Consider the following 19529-nt stretch of genomic DNA (forward strand, 5'->3'; position numbering starts at 1 on the left):
TTGTTGTACATGTTAAATGAGTTGACTTCTGTAAAATGCTTAGCACAGTCCAGGACACAGTAGGTGTTCAATAAATATGAAATATTATTAGGTTCTTTTCGTAGGAATTCCTCTCCTCTCTGGGACAAAGCCTTAAAAAGAAGAAGATAATCTCATCCTTTTTCTTCATCTCTGCATATCTCTCTCACTAAGAGCAAGAAGGGTGGATGATACTGCCTCTTTCAGACTGAGGTAAAGTAAACTCTCAGCTGCTATAAAAATGCCTTGAAGTAGATCATCAAAAAGACATTGGAGAATTCTGTTGCACAGCCAGAAGTAGCTAAGAGTAAAATCTAGGTCTGGCTAGTCTGGTATAGACTGTTACAGAAATTACAAACTGGTTATAGAGCATCTGTTATATCCACTGGAATAGTCCCCATTTTGGATGGTTGTTTTTTTTTTTATGTAAAACATCCTGCTTGCATCTGAGACTATGGAATTAATGGCTTTGGTTTGGGTTTCTTTTTCTTTGGCCCAGCATAATATCTTGGAAAAAAATAGGCACTTGATTATTATTTCATAAAAGTGTGAAGGATTTTATGGCCTGTGGGACAGAGTTGATCCTCCCTTAGAACAGAGGCACATGACCAGATATGAGAGATAAGGCAGGTCCATAGACAGACTTATAGACAGAAAAACCAAAACTAATACAGAGAAAAAGAAATGGTATCAGAGGAAAAGCTAAAGGTCAGAATAGAGAGAGAGAAAGAGAGACACATAGAGGGAAAGTAGTTACTGCTTATCTTGGAAGGTATGGAATCCCCTTCTAAATGGAAGGGCCGAGACACCTGCCTGGTTCAGTCGGAGGAGCTGAGCGCACGATTCTTGGTCTTGAGGTGGTACATTCAAGCCCCACACTGGGTGTAGAGATTACTAAAAAAAAAAAAAAAACAGATAAATTTTCAGTGGAAGGGCCCTCTCCCTGGAAATCTCATTTGTCTTCTCATTTCATTGCTGAAATGTTTTTAAGCAATACCTTTCCTTTGAGTTAGTCCCAATATCTCACCTGCACATACCCTTCTGAGACAGGAAATAGGAACTTTGTGGCTACTTTCGAGTCTTTGCTTGAAGCCCATTAGAGTAATAATTGCACTGTGATCTTCTCAAGAGATGCAGTGTGCTGATGCCTCCAAGGTCACAGTCCTCATCATAAACAAACCTCTTTATGACAATTGCTGAAATGCAATCTCTCTTTCAAAGGTCCATCGCTTCATTAATGAACCTGTAATCCCATGCACACCTGTTTGCCTGATTTATAGATGTTTCTGTCTCTTCAACAGACCCATATATTTTCATGCCAGCCTCAGGAATCTTCTCGCTTGTCTTATAGGATAAAGGTTGAGCATGGCCCACCACTGTTCTCCGATCCCACACCCTGAGACCCACACACCATGTCTGGGGCACTGGCTATAATGCTCGGTTCTTTCAAACATGTCTGAAACATAAAACCTTTCATGGCAGCCCCCGAGCCTCCCCAAAGCAGAGTAGTACTCTCTGAATAAGGTCGCACTGAATCAAGACTGTATCAGCCCCATAAACTGCTTTATTCGGGGGCCAGAAGAGATAAGGTGTGCTTGAAGATCTCAGAAGCCAGATACTGCAGCTCTCATATCTAGAAGATCATGTGCATTGTCGTTTGGGAGAGGACTGACCAGAAAGAGCCCCTCAATTCACATCAAACGGTGACATAAGCAATAACTAAACACTTACTGTGCTTTCTTCTTTGGGGGTTTGTTGCTGCAGTTAATATTAATTACTGTGAACGATATACCTATCCATCCTTCAGGGTTAAGGTAAGTATTACTTCTCTTAAGGGAGCTTTCTCTAAATTTGTACCCATCTAGACCTTCATTCCTCCATACATCTAATACTAGATCTGAGTCCTTTTGCTTCATATCTGACTGTTTGAAGGGTGACATTTTAGCTTCATAATTAATTTTTAAGCTCATGGGAAAGTTTTTCTTAAAGTCTATTACATCTTTTACATTACCTACACATGGTCGTTTAGGTCGACAATAAAGAGAAGGAAGGAAGGAAAGAAGGAAGGAAGGGAGGAAGGAAGGAAGGAAGGAAGGATTATCTGACACTAGGCACTAATATACTCACCATTGTCAGCTGCTCAGGCCAAGGTCAACAGTTGCTACTGGCTCAGCAAAATGCATGGAAAATAGAAAGCAGAGGTGAAAATGCTTGACGGCAGGCAATAGAGTGAGAAATACAGGAGAAATAAATATTGTAATTTTGGTAATCTCTGTTTAGGGAAAATAGATTCAGTGGATATTTATTGAATGTATACTTCATGCCAAGTGTTGCAAAGGGGTATTTTACACACAGGACTCCTTGCAACGGCACCATAAATTAGGTGTTGCTATATGATTGTATGGGTGAGGAAATAGTGTTGGAATGTCCCAGGGACTTGCCTAAGGTCACACAGCTAATAAACAGAAAAACCTGTTTGGGAGACAAACCAGGGTCTCATTTAATCATTTATTCAACAAATATCAGTTGAACACCTCCTACACGCCAAGCACTTTTCTAGGCACAGAGAACCAAAGAGATAAAATCCTTGCTTTTATGAAGCTTGAATTCTAGGAGAAAGAGATATAAAAAATAAATGACTGTGTTTTAAAAACATCAGTCCATGTGTAGAGAAGTGCTATGGTAAAAAGGGAGTGGGGGGGTCATGGGGGAGTGGTGGCTACAATTTTAAATAAGGTAGTCAGTGAAGACCTGAGGAATGAAATTTGAGTAATTTCAGTAGAAGAGGGAGTGCACTCTGTAGATGTCAGCAAGGACAAAAATACTGGGGTGGGAGTGTGTCTGGCCCAACTGAAGAATAAAGAGAAGGTCACTGGGATTGGAGTAAAATGGGAAAGGGGGAGGAGAGGAGATGTTGAGGTTGTGGAGATATTGTGGGGTTTGACTAGGCCAAGCCCTATAGCCTTTTACTGAGTGGGTCCTGAAGTTATTAGTGGGTCTTAAACAAAGAATAGCCAATGTGATTCAATTCTTGGAAGAATCACTTCGGCTCTGGAGTTGAGATTAAATTTTACAGAGGATGGCCAGGAGCAGAAGACCAGTTAGGAGCCTATCACAGTAATCCAGGCAAGAAATAACAGCAGCTTGGACCAGCCTGGTTGTCGACTTCTGTGTGTAGTTTGAGTGTGGGAGCTTATAAGATTTGCTGATGGATTTGCGATAATATGTGAGAAAAGCATAGGCATACAGATAGCTCCAAGGTTTTTTTGATGAGCAATTGGAAGGATGGAGTTTCTATTTATTGAAATGGAAAGATGAGATGAAGGAGCAGGTTTGGATGAGAAGATCAAGTGTTTGGGTTTAGGCATCAGAGATTTGATATGCCTTTTGGATTTTTGCATGGAGCTCTTGAGCAGGAGTTGGGTTTATTATTCCAGAGGTCAGGGAGAGGTTTAGACTACAGATATAAATTTGGGCTTCCCAGCAGATATATGGTACTTAAAGCCAGGAGCCCAATTAAAGACATGAGAATAGATAAAGAGTAGATGTTGGAATGGGATATAAACAGAATAGTGACAGTGACGAATTCAGCCCAGGCATTTCCAACTGTAGAGCTTGCAAAGATGAGGAGGAAGATTGAGAAGAAGACATCAGTGAGGTAAAACGATAACCAAAAAGTAATACTGTTGAGTGGGGAGCATATATCAAGGGAGAGAAAGTGATAAGCTTGACTCGAATGCAGCTAAGAGTCAAATAAGGTGAGGGTTGCGAATCAGCCATTGGATTTAGTAACATGGATGCCATTGCTGGCATTTACAAGAGGAGATTGATGCAGTGGTGGTGATGGAACGTTGATTGACATTGATTTAGGAGATAAGGAGAATAATTGCAGACAGTAAATATAAGTGACAATCTTGAGGTGTTTTACTATAAAGGGGAGAAAAAAAGGAGGCAAAAGTGAGAGGGGCTTGAGGTCTCAAGAACGTATTTTTAGGACAGGAGAAATACCATGTTTGTGCCTTGATGAAAATAGTCTAGGGAAAAATGGATGATGTAGGGGAAAGAACAAAGAATTATGTCCTCAAGTAAGCAAGAAGGGATAGGATCCTTGATATAAGACCCTGAGCTGCTTATTCAAACAAAAAGTAACAGGAGGGCACAGATGAAGAAGGAGGATGGCTGCATTGTGGAAGCTTGGAAAGTTCTCTTCTGAGTGATTCAGTTTCTCAAAGTAGGAAGCAACATAATCGGTTGAGTGTGAGGTTGGGGTGGATTTTGGAGGTTGAAGGAAAGAGAAGATGATATGCCTAGAATACGCTGAGGCTATGCACACAGATTAGACAGAGATTTGGACTTCACTAAAGAATGGGATTTTGCCAAACTAGTACAATTTGAAGAGAGAGGGAGAGACAAAAAGTTGAGGAAATATACAAGGGTGTGATTATGATGATGGCTCAGGATGGAAATGATGACTTGAAGGGGATGTGTGACAGAGAAAAAATAGTTGTATCAATGTATTACAACTTTCAGTGCGATAAAATAATTGTTGTGTTGGGGTACCAGAGGGAGTGAGAAAGCCAGGAGGGAGCTAGACAGTGGGGTATTTTGAGGCAATGTAGAAACTGCTGGCAACAGATGCTGTGGTAGGGGGGACACAACATCATCAAAGAAGAGAAAGCCAGGGACTGAGAGGTAGTAGGGCAGATACTGTGGGTGCCCTCCTCTACCTCCTTGGTCCACCGTGGAGTTCACCCTAGGCAGTTCTCAAGTAGTTTTCCGCCTCTCTGCCTGGGGGTGTTCTCTGACCACAGGCATTTCCTTGGCGTACGTAGGTGGGGAGCTAATGTCCCCAAAGTGACTTCCAGTCAATGAGGGAAGGGAATTAGTGGAAAAATCCCCCAACCTCACTACCCCTCTGACATACGGTTCTGAAGTATGTTCTACAATTTCTCAGAAGGTCCTTAGTTGTACTGAGCCCCAGTTCCCACACAAGAAACCCATTCAGTAATTCACCTGTGATTGGCATTTATTTTTTTTTGTCTCACTTACTGGGCTTCCTAGAATCACATCCTAAATAAATCACCTATCCCCAAATCCCTGTCTTAGGAGTTGTTTCAGGGAAACCCATTTTAAGATAGTTGGGATTTTGGCCCCAGCTGCTTTCAGGATTTTCTCTTTGTCTCTGAGACTTATAAGTTTTACTATTAGATGTCAGGGTGTTGACCTATTTTTATTGATTTTGAGGGGGGTTCTCTGTGCCTCCTGGATTTTGATGCCTGTTTCCTTCCCCAATATTTATAGCAGCAATGTCCACAACAGCCAAACTATGGAAAGAGCCAAGATGTCCATCAACAGATGACATGGATGGATAAAGAAGATGTGGTATATATAAATACAATGGAATATTATGCAGCCATCAAAAAATGAAATCTTGCCATTTGCAACGACATGGACGGGACTAGAGGGTATTATGCTGAGCGAAATAAGTCAATCAGAGAAAGACATGTATCATATGATCTCACTGATATGAGGAATTCTTAATCTCAGGAAACAAACTGAGGGTTGCTGGAGTGGTGGGGGGTAGGAGGGATGGGGTGGCTGGGTGATAGACATTGGGGAGGGTATGTGCTGTGATGAGCGCTGTGAATTGTGTAAGACTGTTGAATCACAGACCTGTACCTCTGAAACAAATAATACATTATATGTTAAAAAAAAAAAAAAGAAGAAGGAAGGGAAAAAGGAAGGGGGGGAAATCGGAGGGGGAGACGAACCATGAGAGACGATGGACTCTGAGAAACAAACTGAGGGTTCTAGAGGGGAGGGGGGTGGGGGGATGGGTTAGCCTGGGGATGGGTATTAAACAGGGCGTGTATTGAATGGAGAGCTGGGCGTTATACGCAAACAATGAATCATGGAACACTACATCAAAAACGAATGATGTAATGTATGGTGATTAACATAACATAATAAAATAAAATTTAAAAAAAAAGATAGTTGGGATTTTGGAAGGATAAGCTATGCAGACATTGACATCACCAAAGCGTAATCAGAAAACCTTCAATTATATACGATAATGGTGTTATTCACGGCTCTATTTTTAAAAGCAAAAATCTGGTTTGTGTGTGTATCTATATGGAGACAAACGTTGGAGATTGGCTAAATAAAGCATAGAATAGTTTTACAGTGAGACACCATGCAGCTTTAAAAAATAATTATAGCTATAAATACAGTATAGTCTTGAAAAGATATTCATGCTAAGTTACATGAAGAATGAAAAACAGATAACAAAGCAGTGCATGTGGGCGCATGTGTATGCATACATGTATGCAAAATATAAATATACACACTTTCTCTCTCTACACACATACACACACACACACACACACACTTCCTAATTTTTCTTTAACAAATATACCTTATTTATGTCATATAAGTTTAAAAAACAATAAAAGGTCCTCTTACCCCTAATCCAGGGAACTGTGTCACAGTAGAACTCAGAAATCTCACATAAAACATTCTGTTGACCAACTGTCCCAGTTTGCCCTTGACTGAGGGCTTTCCTGGGATGCCATGAGACCGAATCTCAGTACTAAAACCAGGCAAACTGAGATGGTTGGTCACCCTAGGAAATATTTGTACTCTTTCTTCCCTTCTTCCCCATAAATGGACAAATGACAAAATAGAATCTCTTGGAGTCCTAGAAAGAAAGGCATGATGGGAGTGGAAGACATCATTATTATTCAGGAAACATATATTTTTTGCAGCAAAGACCCAGGGATAAAATCAACACATTTGGTTGATAATCTCCTTCACATGTGCATGCTAGTTTGGCTTTCATTTTCATCTGCAGGGAGTCTTTAACAGCTGTTACTGTCAGGCCTTTGCACTCTGTTTCCAAACCTATAAGAACCACACAAGGGCAGGAATATTCAGAGAATGAAGTTGGAGGGGCTTAAGGAAAACTAGCTCACTCACATTGTCATCTGGAAATTCACATTCCCCCTTTCCCTCTGTCTCAGTTCCTTGCTCTCCTGCTTTCTCTCCCTGTGTACCACGCGGAGATCCTGGGATGAACACCAACGTGCCTGTTTAGTATGCATACTGTGTGGATGGTCCAGATAGGAGGCTCTCACTTCATTGTTCATTAGAGCTCTCTGTTAAATAATGTTTAATGTTATCTAAGGAGTTTAATGGCACGGTTACTGGAAATATTACAAAGGCAAGAGGAAAAAGAAGTCATCCCTCTTACATTTTCCAGACCTGTCACGAGCTCACTCATCCCAAAACCTGACACCTTTAGCTACAGAAGCCTTGTTCATTTTTGTTTAATTTATTGAAATTATACACGATCTATTTCTGTCCTAAAAGAATTGAGTTGCCCATATCTCCATTTAAAGAAAACGTGTAGCCCCCATTTCAAATGCACTTATATGGTGATATAACTTTGGCTGGGGAAGGCCTAAGGGAAGCCTAGATGGTAACCTTTGCAATATGTGGAAGAATCCAACACAAACAAGAAATCTCTGGTATGGATCCTAGGCATTAGTAGATTTAGATACTCAACTAGGTGACTCTAATGTTTAGTTTGTTCCAGTCTCTTCCTGTATTTCAACTCCTTACGTGATGCATTCATTCATTCATTCATTTATTCATCCATTCATTCCTAATTAATTTATTGAATATCCCCTATGAGTCCAGCACTATGCTTTGCCCTGTGGAAGATAGAAAACAAGCGGAAGATACACTTCCAATCCTCAGAACAGTTATAGCCCAGTGGAGGAAACAAGACAAACACACAGGTGGAGTGCCCTATAAAAGATGAAATTTTCGTTAGTGAGAGTAACTAGGGCATATGTTATGTAGGAGGTCATATTTAACAAGGTAAGTGTTGTTTTGTGTTTTTTTAAGATTTGTTTATTTTTTTGTCAGAGAGAGAGAGAGAGAGAGCACAAGCAGGGGGAGGGGCAGAGAGAGAAGCAGACTCCTTGCTGAGCAAGGAGCCTGATGCGGGACTCGATCCCAGGACCCCGGGATCATGACCTGAGCCGAAGGCAGACGCTTAACCAACTGAGCCACCCAGGCATCCCAACAAGGTAAGAGTTTAAGTATTAAAGCCCAGACACCCAGGTTTGAGTCCTGACTCCACCATGGCTAGCACTGTAAACCTATGCAAGTCACTTTCTTCTTTGAGACATTTTTTTTTCTCATTTGCAAAATATCCTCCAAAGTTCATAAAGATCAGCTTAGATAATGTATGGGGACAAATTCTGTAAGCTTTCAAGTATACCAGATATTTTCAGTGTTGGTGACTGCATATTTACTATAGGACTGTATTTCCTATAATCTGTCCCCAACTTAACTTTCCCAATTTATGTTCAAGTTTCTAGCTTCAAAACCTAGGCCTTTTCTTTTATTTGCATATTCATCTATAGCTGGACTGATCTAGTCCACTTTCCTAAAACCTGCCATGTTTATTCCCATAATCGAGTCTTTGTTGATGCCATTTCCTCCTGAGAGTATCTCTTGTCCCCAATTCCATAATTTTTACTCAGCTTTCCCAACTCAATTTACTGATCAACTTGAATATCAGGTACTTTCTAACTATACTAATTCACACTGATCCCTCTATCCTAGCATCTTACAGCCAATAATACATTGCATCATAATATGCCTTGGTTGACTTATTTTTTACATGTTTATATCTTATTTCACCAACTGGTTTGTAGATTCCTTCAAGAATAGGTACCATGGGTTACACTGCTTTGCTCAACTACAGAGACTTGTGCCAAACTGATTCATATCAATACATAGTTGGAAGGAAGGAGGGAGGGAGGAAGGAAAGGAAGAAAGAAGATAAAAGGAGGATTGGAAGGAAGAATTATTCTTCTCTATGTACTGAGACTCCTAAACTTTTAACTCTTGATATAATTGCTGTGGCATCCACACAGTTTTTGGTGTTGAACTCAAAAACATCAATGCCTGCATTCTGCCCTATACCTATAACCTGAATAGCCTCTTGCCCTAAACATACTTACCTATTCTTTCCCCATCTGAACCTTACCTTCTCTTCCAATTTGGTATTTTAAGCTTCAATTATACAGTGGCTACATGAGGTTTATTTCTTCTACCTCTGCTGCTTCCCTCCTTTATTTTAAAAATGAGGAGGGAGAAGTCTGATGATAGTTTCCTGGCAAGAATATTTAACAAGCCAGGGAGGGAGGGGTCTAGGGCCTGGCTGGAACCCTGCATTAGAGGCTCTCTTCTGCTTGTCATCCAGCCACAATCCCCCTTCAGACAAGTAGTCCCTGGGACTAGGACTAGTGCTCAACTGGATCCCATGTCCCTCTTAGATCACATTGTGAGAATGTAATTTCCCACCCAAATGACCCAAGCCACTATTCAGGGCCTGTGTGTGCCTCTTCCTGGCTTCTATCTTTCCAACTACACTCTTAGTGTGCAACCCCATAAGAATGGCCAATAGGCAGTGGTTTGTCGGCCGTGTGGACAGAATTTGGACATAAAAGTTGAGATGTCCACGTAGTAATGTGGAACATAGGTAAATAGAAAGAGAATTGGGGTGGACTAAAAGCTAAAGTCTCTATGACAGTCTCCAGGTTATGGGGTCCTAGAATACTAAGCTCAAATCTGGCTTCCAGGTCATAATTCAGGCATTTGAGTGAAGGTATGAGGTTAAGAACATATTTTATGTAAGAGTTTTTATCTCAATATGATACTTCCTAAATCTTCAGACATATAGGATTCTCTGTTTATACTCTTGCCTCAGGACCAACAAATTAAGGACATGTCTAACTGAGGAATAAAAAGTCCTTTTAAAGCCCTTTCCTGGGGCGCCTGGGTGGCTCAGTCGTTAAGCGTCTGCCTTCGGCTCAGGTCGTGATCCCAGGGTCCTGGGATCGAGCCCCGCATCAGGCTCCCTGCTCGGCGGGAAGCCTGCTTCCCCCTCTGCCACTCCCCCTGCTTGTGTTCCCTCTCTCGCTGTGTCTCTCTCTTCAAATAAATAAATAAAATCTTTAAAAAAAAAAAAAAAAAAAAAGCCCTTTCCCCCCTTAGGTGTTCTTGTTAATTTTGAAATAAAACTTAATGAGATACCATTTACCAATAATGAAATGCATCAATTTAAAGCGTACAATTTAGTGAGTTTTGACAGATACAGACTTGTGTAATCACCCTGCCAATCCATGTAGATCATATTTCCATAACCCTTCAAAATTTCCCTTGTGCCCCTTTGTTATCTAAACCATCTAATCACATGGTATTTATTCTTTTGTATATACCTTCTCTTTTTCAGCATAATGTTTTAGCTTTATCTTTTTAACTTTGGTAGGTATATAATTGTAGCACTGTTTACATTTGTGTTTTCTTGGGGTACTTCAGTGGCATAGTTGGTTAAGCCTCCAACTCTTGGTTTTGCATGATTTCATAGTCCTGAGATGGATCCCACATCAGGTTCCATGCTCAGCATGGAGTCTGCTTGTCCCTCTCCCTCTGGTCCTCCCCCTGCTCCTCACTCTCTTTCTCTCATAAATAAAAATAAAATCTTTAAAAAAAATTTGTATTTTCCTGATATCAAATGGTGTCAAGCATCTTTTAATGTGCCTATTGGCCATTATTATATCTTCCTTTGTGAAGTGTTTGGTCAAACATTTCACTTTTTTTAAATTGTGGCATTTTTTTTCTTAAGCTGTAAGAATTCTTTATTTATTCTGGATACAAGTCTTTTGTCCAATGTATGTGCTATAAATATATTTTACCCTTGTAATGTTTGCCTTTTTTTTTTCTTATAATTTTCTCAATGGCATCTTTCAAAGAGCAGAAATTTAAAATTCTGGTGAAGTCCAAACTATTATTATTTTTTTCTTTTATGTTTCAAGATTTCTGTGCCTTGTCTAAGAAATATTTGCCTATCCCAAATTACAGATATTTTTCCTATGCATTTTTCCTAGAATTTTTATAGTTGTAGTATTTATATTTAGGTTTATAATCCATTTTGAATTGTTTTTGCATATGGTGAGGGGTAAGGTTTGGGGTTCATTGCTGTTGTTTGTTTTTCTTTGGAGATATCTAATTGCTCCAGCACCATTTGTTGAAAGCATTATTCTTTTCCTATTCATATACCTTGGCAACTTGGTCAAAAACAAATTGATCATTTATTTTTAAATCTATTTCTAGATTCTATATTCTATTTTACTGGTCTATGTCTCTATACTTACATCAATCACTCTGTCTCAAAGACTACACCTTTACAGTGAGTCTGAAAATCATATACTGTGAGTCCTAAAATTTTATTCTTTTTAAAAATGGTTTGAATCACCTAGAATTTTTATATCCATATAAATATTAGAATCAGCTCATAAACTGCTATTTAAAAAGCCTGGTGGGAATGTTGAATAAAATTGATATGAATTTATACTTCAACTTGGGAAGATTGACATCTGAACAATATTGAGTCTTCTAGTCCATAAATATAATATAGCTCTTCTATATAAAATTTTCTCAGCTAAACCAACCTTACATTCCTGGCATAAATCTCATTTCTTAACTTATAATCCTTTTTATATATTGTGGACTCAGTTTGCTACTATTTTGTTAAGAATATTTACATCTATGTTTAGAAGGGATATTGGTCTTAGTTTTTTCTTGTGATGTCTTTGTTCAGCTTTGGTATAAAAATAATATTGGCCTCATAGTTCAGTTTGAAAGTCTTTTCTGAATTAATTTGTGTTGGATTGGTATTATTTCTACCTCAGATATTTGATATAATTCAATAATTTGGGCCTAGAGTGTTCCCTGTAGAAAAGTTTTAAATTATGAATTCAATATATTTAATAGATGTAGGGCTTTTCAGGTATTCTCTTTCTTCTTGTATCATTTTCGGTAATATAATCCCTTAAAGGATTTTTTCCATCTCATCTAACTTAATTTATCGACATAAAGTTGTTCAATATTTTCTGATTTTTCCCCCCCACGGGGAAAAGCTCAAAATTTATTAAGTGAAAAAATTACACTTGATTATCTTTTTAATGTTTGGAGAATCTGTAGTGATATATCCTCATTCATTTCCAGTATTGGTAATTTTCCTTTTCCTAGTCATTCTAACAAGATATTTAATAATTTTAACTTTTCAAAGAACCAACTTTTGGCTTTATGGATTGTTTTCTATTTTTTGCTCTCTATTTCATTAATTTCAAATATTATTTTTATTTTCTTTCTTCTACTGACTTTAAGATAATTTGTTCTTTTTTTTAGCTTTTACAGGAGATCATTGATTTTTAGAGACTTCTCTCCTAATGTAAACATTTTATGTTTTCCCTCTACGCACTGTTTTAGGTGTTCCCACAAATTGTAACATATTGTGACTTTATTATTATTAAGTTCAAAATATTTCCTAATTGCCTCTATGATTTCTTCCTTGATACATAAAGTATTTAGAAGTCTATTGCTAATTTTCCAAATTTTAAGTGATTTCCTAGAAATATATTTTTAAATTTATTTCCAATTTAATTATATTGTAGTCAGAGAATATACCCTGAATGACTTCAATCGATTTAAATATATTAAGACTTGTTCTTGTCCTGAGTATGGTCTATTTTGGTGACTATTTATGTGCACTTTAAAAGATATATATGCTTTCATTTTTGTATATATGTTAATTAAATTAAGCTAGTTGATAATGATGTTCAAATTTTCTCTACTTTTATTATCCCAATTTTCTTTTGACTTGGTTTATCAATTGCCAAGTGAGGTGTATAGAAATCTCCAATTATAGTTAGGTAAGTGTCAAATGTCAAGTTTTGCAGTCATATTTAAGATTAGTATGCTTTCCTTTTTGATTGACTGACCCTTTTATCATTGCAAAATATCTTATTTTGTCCACAAAAACATTTCATGTCCTCAAATCTACTTTGTCTTTTATTTATACAGCCACTGCAATGTCCTATGATTCTAGTTTGCTTTGTATACTTTTTCCATTCTTCTCCTTTTACCCTAGGTATATTCATTGATATTAGATTTCTACATTGAGAGGTTGACTTTTTTTTTAATACTTTTTTGTAATTTTTTTTAAGTAAGCCATACACCCAACATGGGGCTTGAACTTACGACTCCCAGATTAAGAGTCACATACTCCACCAAATGAGCCAGTTAGGCACCCCTGAGAACTTGACTTTTTGTCTTTGTTTTTGTTTTTGTTCTTTCAGAACTGTAAAGATATTTTTTACTTACATTATTTTTTATGGGAAGTCTGTAGGTTTTGTTTGTTTTATTGTCCTGTATGTAATGTATCTTTTTTTCCTCTTAGATGCTTTTTAAATTTTTCTTTATCATTGGTTTTCAGTAATTTCATTACAGTGCCCTGCGATATGGTTTGTCCTGCTTGAGTTTTGTTAGGCTTTTTATATCTGGAGGTGTACAGCTTTTAGCAAACTTGGGGAAAAATTTAACTTATTCATTCAGATATATTTATTTTCTCTACTCTCTCCTCCTTCTAAGATTCCAGCTACATACATTATACTATTTGATATTTTCTCACATCTATTTAGCTACCTTTTATTGTTGTATTTTCAAGTTCATTGATATTTTCTCCTGCAGTGTACAATCTGCTATCCATTCAGTTAGTTTTTAGTTCTAGATACTGTTATTGAGCTCTAGAAATTCCATTTGATTCATTTTTATGTCTTTCATTTCCCTCCTTATTATGTTCTTATTATTCTTTAAGTCCTTGAATATATTTATAATAGCTATTTTATGTTTAGAATAGCTCTTTATCTGTTCTTTCTATCATTTCTGCATCTGTTTCTATTGATTGGTTTTTCTCTTAATTATGGGTCATTTTTCTGCCTTTATTTTTTTTCCATATCTGGTTACTTTTTACTGGATGCTTGGCATTGTAAATGTTATATTTTTGAATACTGATTTTGTTGCCTTCCTTTAAAGAGTATTGAGTTTTTTTTTGTGCAGGCAATTAAATTACATGGGGTCCTCTTAATCCTTTCAAAGTAAGAATTTTAAATTTTGTTGTGTGTAGAGTAGCTTTCACTTTAGTTTATATCTCTACAATTAAAGTGTGACCCTCTGGGTTCTCTCTAATCTGACAGATTGAATCTTGAACATATCCTAGTTTTCTTTTTGAGAATATTCATCTTGTAGCTACTCAATTGGTTTTTTTTTCATGATATTTGTTCTTTGCTCAGTCTTACAGTCTTACCCAACAAGTACATAACTTAGTATTCAGCAACCAGCTCAAGGGAACTACTATGCTGGTTTCTAGGATTCTTTTTCTGTGTAGTTGCCTCCAGTCTGGTACTCTGTTCAACAAATTTAAGCCTCCTCATCCTCATCAAAGTACAATTGCTGTATCTTCATCTCAGCCAGATGATTGTTCTCTGCGTGTGTTCCCATCTGTACATTGTGATCCAAAAAATGCCTCCAAGCAGAAAGCCAAGGCAATTGTAGGACTCACCTGGGTTGTTTACTGCCCCTCTCCCCCAGGGATCATAGTCTTGTGCTGCTTTTTATCTAATGTCTGAAAACAGTTGTTTCATATTTTTTAAAAATTTTTTTCTAGTTTTTTATGCCAGGAGGGCAAGCCCAGGGCTAGGGATTAAAACATGGCTGGAAACATAATTCACTTCACTTGGTTTTTAATTCCTTCAGACTTCTGATGTTATCTGTGGTCTGGTAGTGTCTATCACTTCTCCTTTAGAAACATTCCTCATAATCTCCTCCCCAGTTATGGCAAGAAAAAGAGATTAGAGAGGGTGTACAAATACATTTTTTAAAAAAGGAATAGGACATACTTTCCTGAAAGTGATTGGTAAATATTTAATTCTAAGAAATAGAAAATAGGTATCCATGTCTCTTATGAATCCAGACAATATTTGAGTATGGGGGATAGATATCAGCCAGCTCTGGGTTAAACATCCTAAAGTTTGGCAAAAGCTTTCTTAGTGATGCTGTCAACTTCTGGGCTTTTCTGACACATCTTTTCCCACGAATCCAGGTACTCTTTATACCCTGACTGTTTTCATCTTTCTGGCTCAAATTCTGTTATCTAGTAAGTGTGAAATAACTTTCTTATGAGATGCTAATGACTCATAAGACTCAATATGCTATTCTACTAAAAATTTTTAGAAAATCTAAAACTGTAAATTGAAAGAATGAATCACTAATTGTGGGAGTTCAGGCCTCAGCCAGAAGTATGGGAAAGAAATACTGGGTGTACTTGAAAGGACTGGGTGTCTCCCAGCGCCCCTTATATAGACTAGAGTGAATGCCAAGACAAAAATAAGCATTCTAACAAAGACCTAAGAAGAAAAGAAGAACGCCCACTATTTCACCTCTTCAATAACCCCACAGTCACTGCAAAGCGTGGTCTAGTCTAGCAATAACCTCCCCCTCCCCCTTTCCTGCCCATTAGCTGGAGCCAGTGAATTATGGCAAAAGGCAGGAGCTCTCCTGCCTCTAGGGGGAAAATAACTTTAATCTCGTCAGAGCCCCGGAGAAGGGACTATTAAAAGAGTTAATGGAAGAAACTTCTGAATAGATGGGTCAGGCTGTGACAAACCAAAGTCATTTTTTGACTTAAGAAGGAAAACGGAAAAAGAAAGCTGGTGATACAGACCCTGTAGTTCTGATGGCCTCCAAGTCCCCTATCAAATCAATCCTAAATGCAGTAGAGTCCTGATAATTTAATGAAGGGTTCCAGAGGTGATACGGTGAATCTGGTCACAAAGGTGAAATGGGGAAGAAGTATAGTCCAGTACAAAGAGTGTCCCCCTACATTGTTACCTGAATTATAACTGGAGGGAAATGCGGGGTTATCTGTTTTAAAATGTTGACATCAGAGTGCAAGTTCTTGGAGTTTCAAAAGACCCAAGTTAGAAAGTTCTCCTTAAATTACAAACATATATAAGAATAAAACTGGACTATGGTTTATCAAATAAAATAACCAAGCTGCGCAAGAAGTGAAAGAGGGATAAAAGGAAGATTTTAGAGTCTAGCCAGCAATGAAAATATGTCCACAAAGTGAATTTTCCCAGTCACTCCAGGAGAAACAATGGAATTATCAGATTCTGATGGTTCAGATTTGCCAAACTCTCCAAGATATTTGTAGATTACAATAAATCGATAAAAAGAGGTCTTTTTGACAATGCTTATTCTGAAAAGGTCTATCAAAGGATGCACAATTTGGGGAACAGAAGTGTGATCACAGACCTGATTTTCTTTTATAATGCTTCCAAATGTAGATCTTCAAGTATATCTTGGAACAATGATGTATGTAGTCACAAGTCCTTAGAGATCACTAAGATAGTGAATTGGGCAGAGTTACTCTATTTTAGCTACCTGAGTGGGCCCCAGATTTGAGAAAATGCATCTTTAGAAACTCTTGGATTCCTCTTGAAGCCCTTTCATGAGTGAATCATGTCTCATTCCAGGGAGATGGAAGACCACAGAGATCTGGGCTTCTCACATTCTTAAAATTTATTGGGCTAATACCCAAAGAGTGCCAACTAATATCTAGAATCCCAGATAAGCTCCACCTAGTGTGAACCATCTGATTGCCTTAAATTAGGTAAGAAAGTAGATTAAATGCCATATACTGTGTATCTCCTATGTATCAGGCACTCTCCATACTTCGTCTATAGAAGACATTTTGTTTTATGGCGACTGTAACTGATAATACTATATGTATAATTGAAATTGTGAAGAGAGTAGAACTTCAGTGTTCTCACTGAAGGAAAAAGGGAAAAAAAAGTAAATATGTAAGGTGGATGGATGTGTTAATTAACTCAGTTGTGGGAATTCTTTCACAATGTATATGTATATCATATCACATTGTACACTTTAAATATATTACAATGCTGTTTGTCAATCAGACCTCAATAAAGCTGGGAAAAAAAGGAAGACATTTTTGTTTTCGAATATCTGGCATTCACTTCTCCTTTTCAACAGTATCCCATTTCTCTTCATTGGCATGCCTTCACCACACTGAATATTGCCAGGTGGAGCAACTGTAATCAGTGGTGTTCCTTACTCCTGAACAAGAAATGACCTCAGTGACCCAATCGGGGACAATTAGATGTTTCCTCTCTGATACTTCAAACATGATCAGAGAGCCAAAGAGACTGACAGTGGTGGGTCAATTCCATTTGACTGAGCATGCTCAGACTAGTTTTTTGTTACAAAATTATTGCTATCTTTTTAGTCTCTGAGTCTTTAGAGCTGCTTTGGTTCAACCCCATCCCCATGCCTGATTCTGCAGGCTCTTGTGGACATTCTAAAGCCCCAATATCCTTCTAATAAATTACTTTTCCTGTATTTACCCAAAATGTATTTGCTTATAATCAAAGCATCCTTAATGATATACTTTCTCACTTACATAATTCTCAGATGTGAACAATTATAACCATTCCACAGAGGAGAAAAGTATAGCAAAGAAAGGTTAAGTGACATGCCCACAGTCACACAGGTAGTAACTGATATAGAGGACTCAAATCTGGGTGTGCTTGATCCTGAGTTTCAAATGTTTAACCTGTATCGTACCAATTCCCATCTGTAACTTTCAAACCACTCTCTCAAAGATTATCAATGTTCCACATGCTGATCCAAGATTTTTCACTGCTGAAACTGAATAATGTCAGTCTTGCCAATTTAGAGGAAACAATAACTTAATGGATAGAATCTTTTCAATTTAAAATTTTCCTCCCATAAATTTTTCTTGAATCTTTGGTGGTTTGCACTGCTTGTCTGTGAGGCAGACAACAAAACAAATGAACAAGCAGTAAATGAATATTAATGGCAAAACTCAGAAACAACAGATCGTGCCTCCCTCAAGAGTCTGTTTTTTGCATCAACATTTTATGTCGCATACCTATAATAGAGTCATTTTCTGCCAGTAAAATTGTCCCTAGTTCAAATACTGGAATTAAATACATCCATATTTCATAGTGTTATGCAAAGAGCACTATGATTTTCAAGCTGTCAGCCACCTCACAAAGTTTAAGAAAAATTACCCCAAATAAGCCTAAGACAATGGCAACGGAACATTTTGGGTGGTATTGTTCTCATCACCTTTAGGAAACTCAGCCTTTTATCTATATCCAAAGCCATCAGATTTTGAGGATAAGGACTTTGGCACTTGCCGGATTCTACAAGAATAATGTCATTTGTCAGCCTAACTGCAAGACCCAGAATCAGTTTAAGGGGCTTGAAATCTCATTTTAATTCTTGGCCTGGACACAAGTAAAATGCCTTGGGCCTTGAGAAAGGCCAGGGTATGGTATATTTATTGGCTGTGACTACAAATCTGGTTAACTTGATGGGAATTTATAGAAAAGGGATAAAGCAAAGCCAGATTTTGCTTTTGGCCAGAGATGCATCAGGTTAATAAGACATAGGATAGTAGCCTGGCCTTAAGTCGGAAAAGTAACCCAGTCAGACTTTCCAAGGTTTGAAGATGAATATAATGAGAGTGGAAAGTGGACCCCGGGACCTCCTTCCCAGCCTAGCAGCTTCTCCGGCTGCACAATCCTATTTTGCCTACACCATTTCCTGTTTTATGATTTTTCCCCTCAAGTTACCTCTCTTCCAAAATGTATACTGCGTCTGAAATGTTCTGTTCTCCAAGAAGCCAGACCAAAATAATATTATTTCAAATTGACTTTGGGCCAGTAGCGGCAGAAGGAAAAAGGGATACACTAGTGACCAAACCATAGGTGATCCTGCCCAGGAAGTTTACTGTCTAGCAAAACACAACTTTTCCCCTGGGAGATGGACTATCTACTGCCCTTCCCATCCTGAATATAAAGCTTTTCCCAGTTTTAGTTGCGCTGGTGTGCTTTCTTTAACATCAGAGATATAGTAACGTAAATACTGTATTAGTCTGTTGACCACGTGTTCTAATTTGAGTCAACTCCGCATTGGTATGCCGTTCCGATGTCTGCACAAGTGTAGTCTCTGACTGAAATGTCCTAGGTTGTAACAGATTGGAGCTCATTAATTTAGATGAAGTAAACTTTCAAATAAATATATAGGTAGTGAGGCTTTGGGGAGAGGCCCAGGGATCACGGTCCCTCGGTGAGTCATTCCCTTAAAGAGGTAAGCTGCTTCTCATCTTTCCTTGCAAGTATCGATTTCCATATGGTCTAATGTCGCTCTATTTTCCAGGCTCCTACCACCCACAGAGTTTAAAAACGACTTCTGTGACATCTCAAGATGGCTGGGGAGCCCTTCCATCCCTCACTGCTGATCTTTATTACCGCATGTCACCAGGTAGTGCACTGGGCTCATTTTGTTTACTTCTATCAGCCATTTATATTGAGGTATAATCCTGGATCCTAAAAAGAACACTTTATGTCCCGAGTGAGTGATTCACACTCAACACTACGTTGACAAGTTCTATGGGATGGAAAAATCTCTGTTCCTGTGATTTCAGCCCCATCAGCATAATTTTCTTCCACATGGTACAGGTAAATCATGGTTAAATATTGAAC

General features: G+C 38.1%; 1 long non-coding RNA gene across 1 annotated transcript in view; it reads right to left on the bottom strand.

Annotated features, from left to right (window-relative positions):
- Positions 1–830: 830 nt before the first annotated feature.
- The window catches only part of LOC116624944, a 140528-nt gene continuing 121829 nt past the window's right edge, over positions 831–19529 (bottom strand). The window contains exons 3-4 of the long non-coding RNA XR_004297976.1: positions 2146–2182; positions 831–912 (exon numbers count right to left, since the gene is read on the bottom strand). This is a non-coding gene — a long non-coding RNA (uncharacterized LOC116624944). The remainder of the gene's footprint in view (positions 913–2145; positions 2183–19529) is intronic.

This window comes from Phoca vitulina, unplaced genomic scaffold, assembly GCF_004348235.1.
Source record: "Phoca vitulina isolate PV1807 unplaced genomic scaffold, GSC_HSeal_1.0 scaffold71, whole genome shotgun sequence".
NCBI classification, from domain to species: domain Eukaryota; kingdom Metazoa; phylum Chordata; class Mammalia; order Carnivora; family Phocidae; genus Phoca; species Phoca vitulina.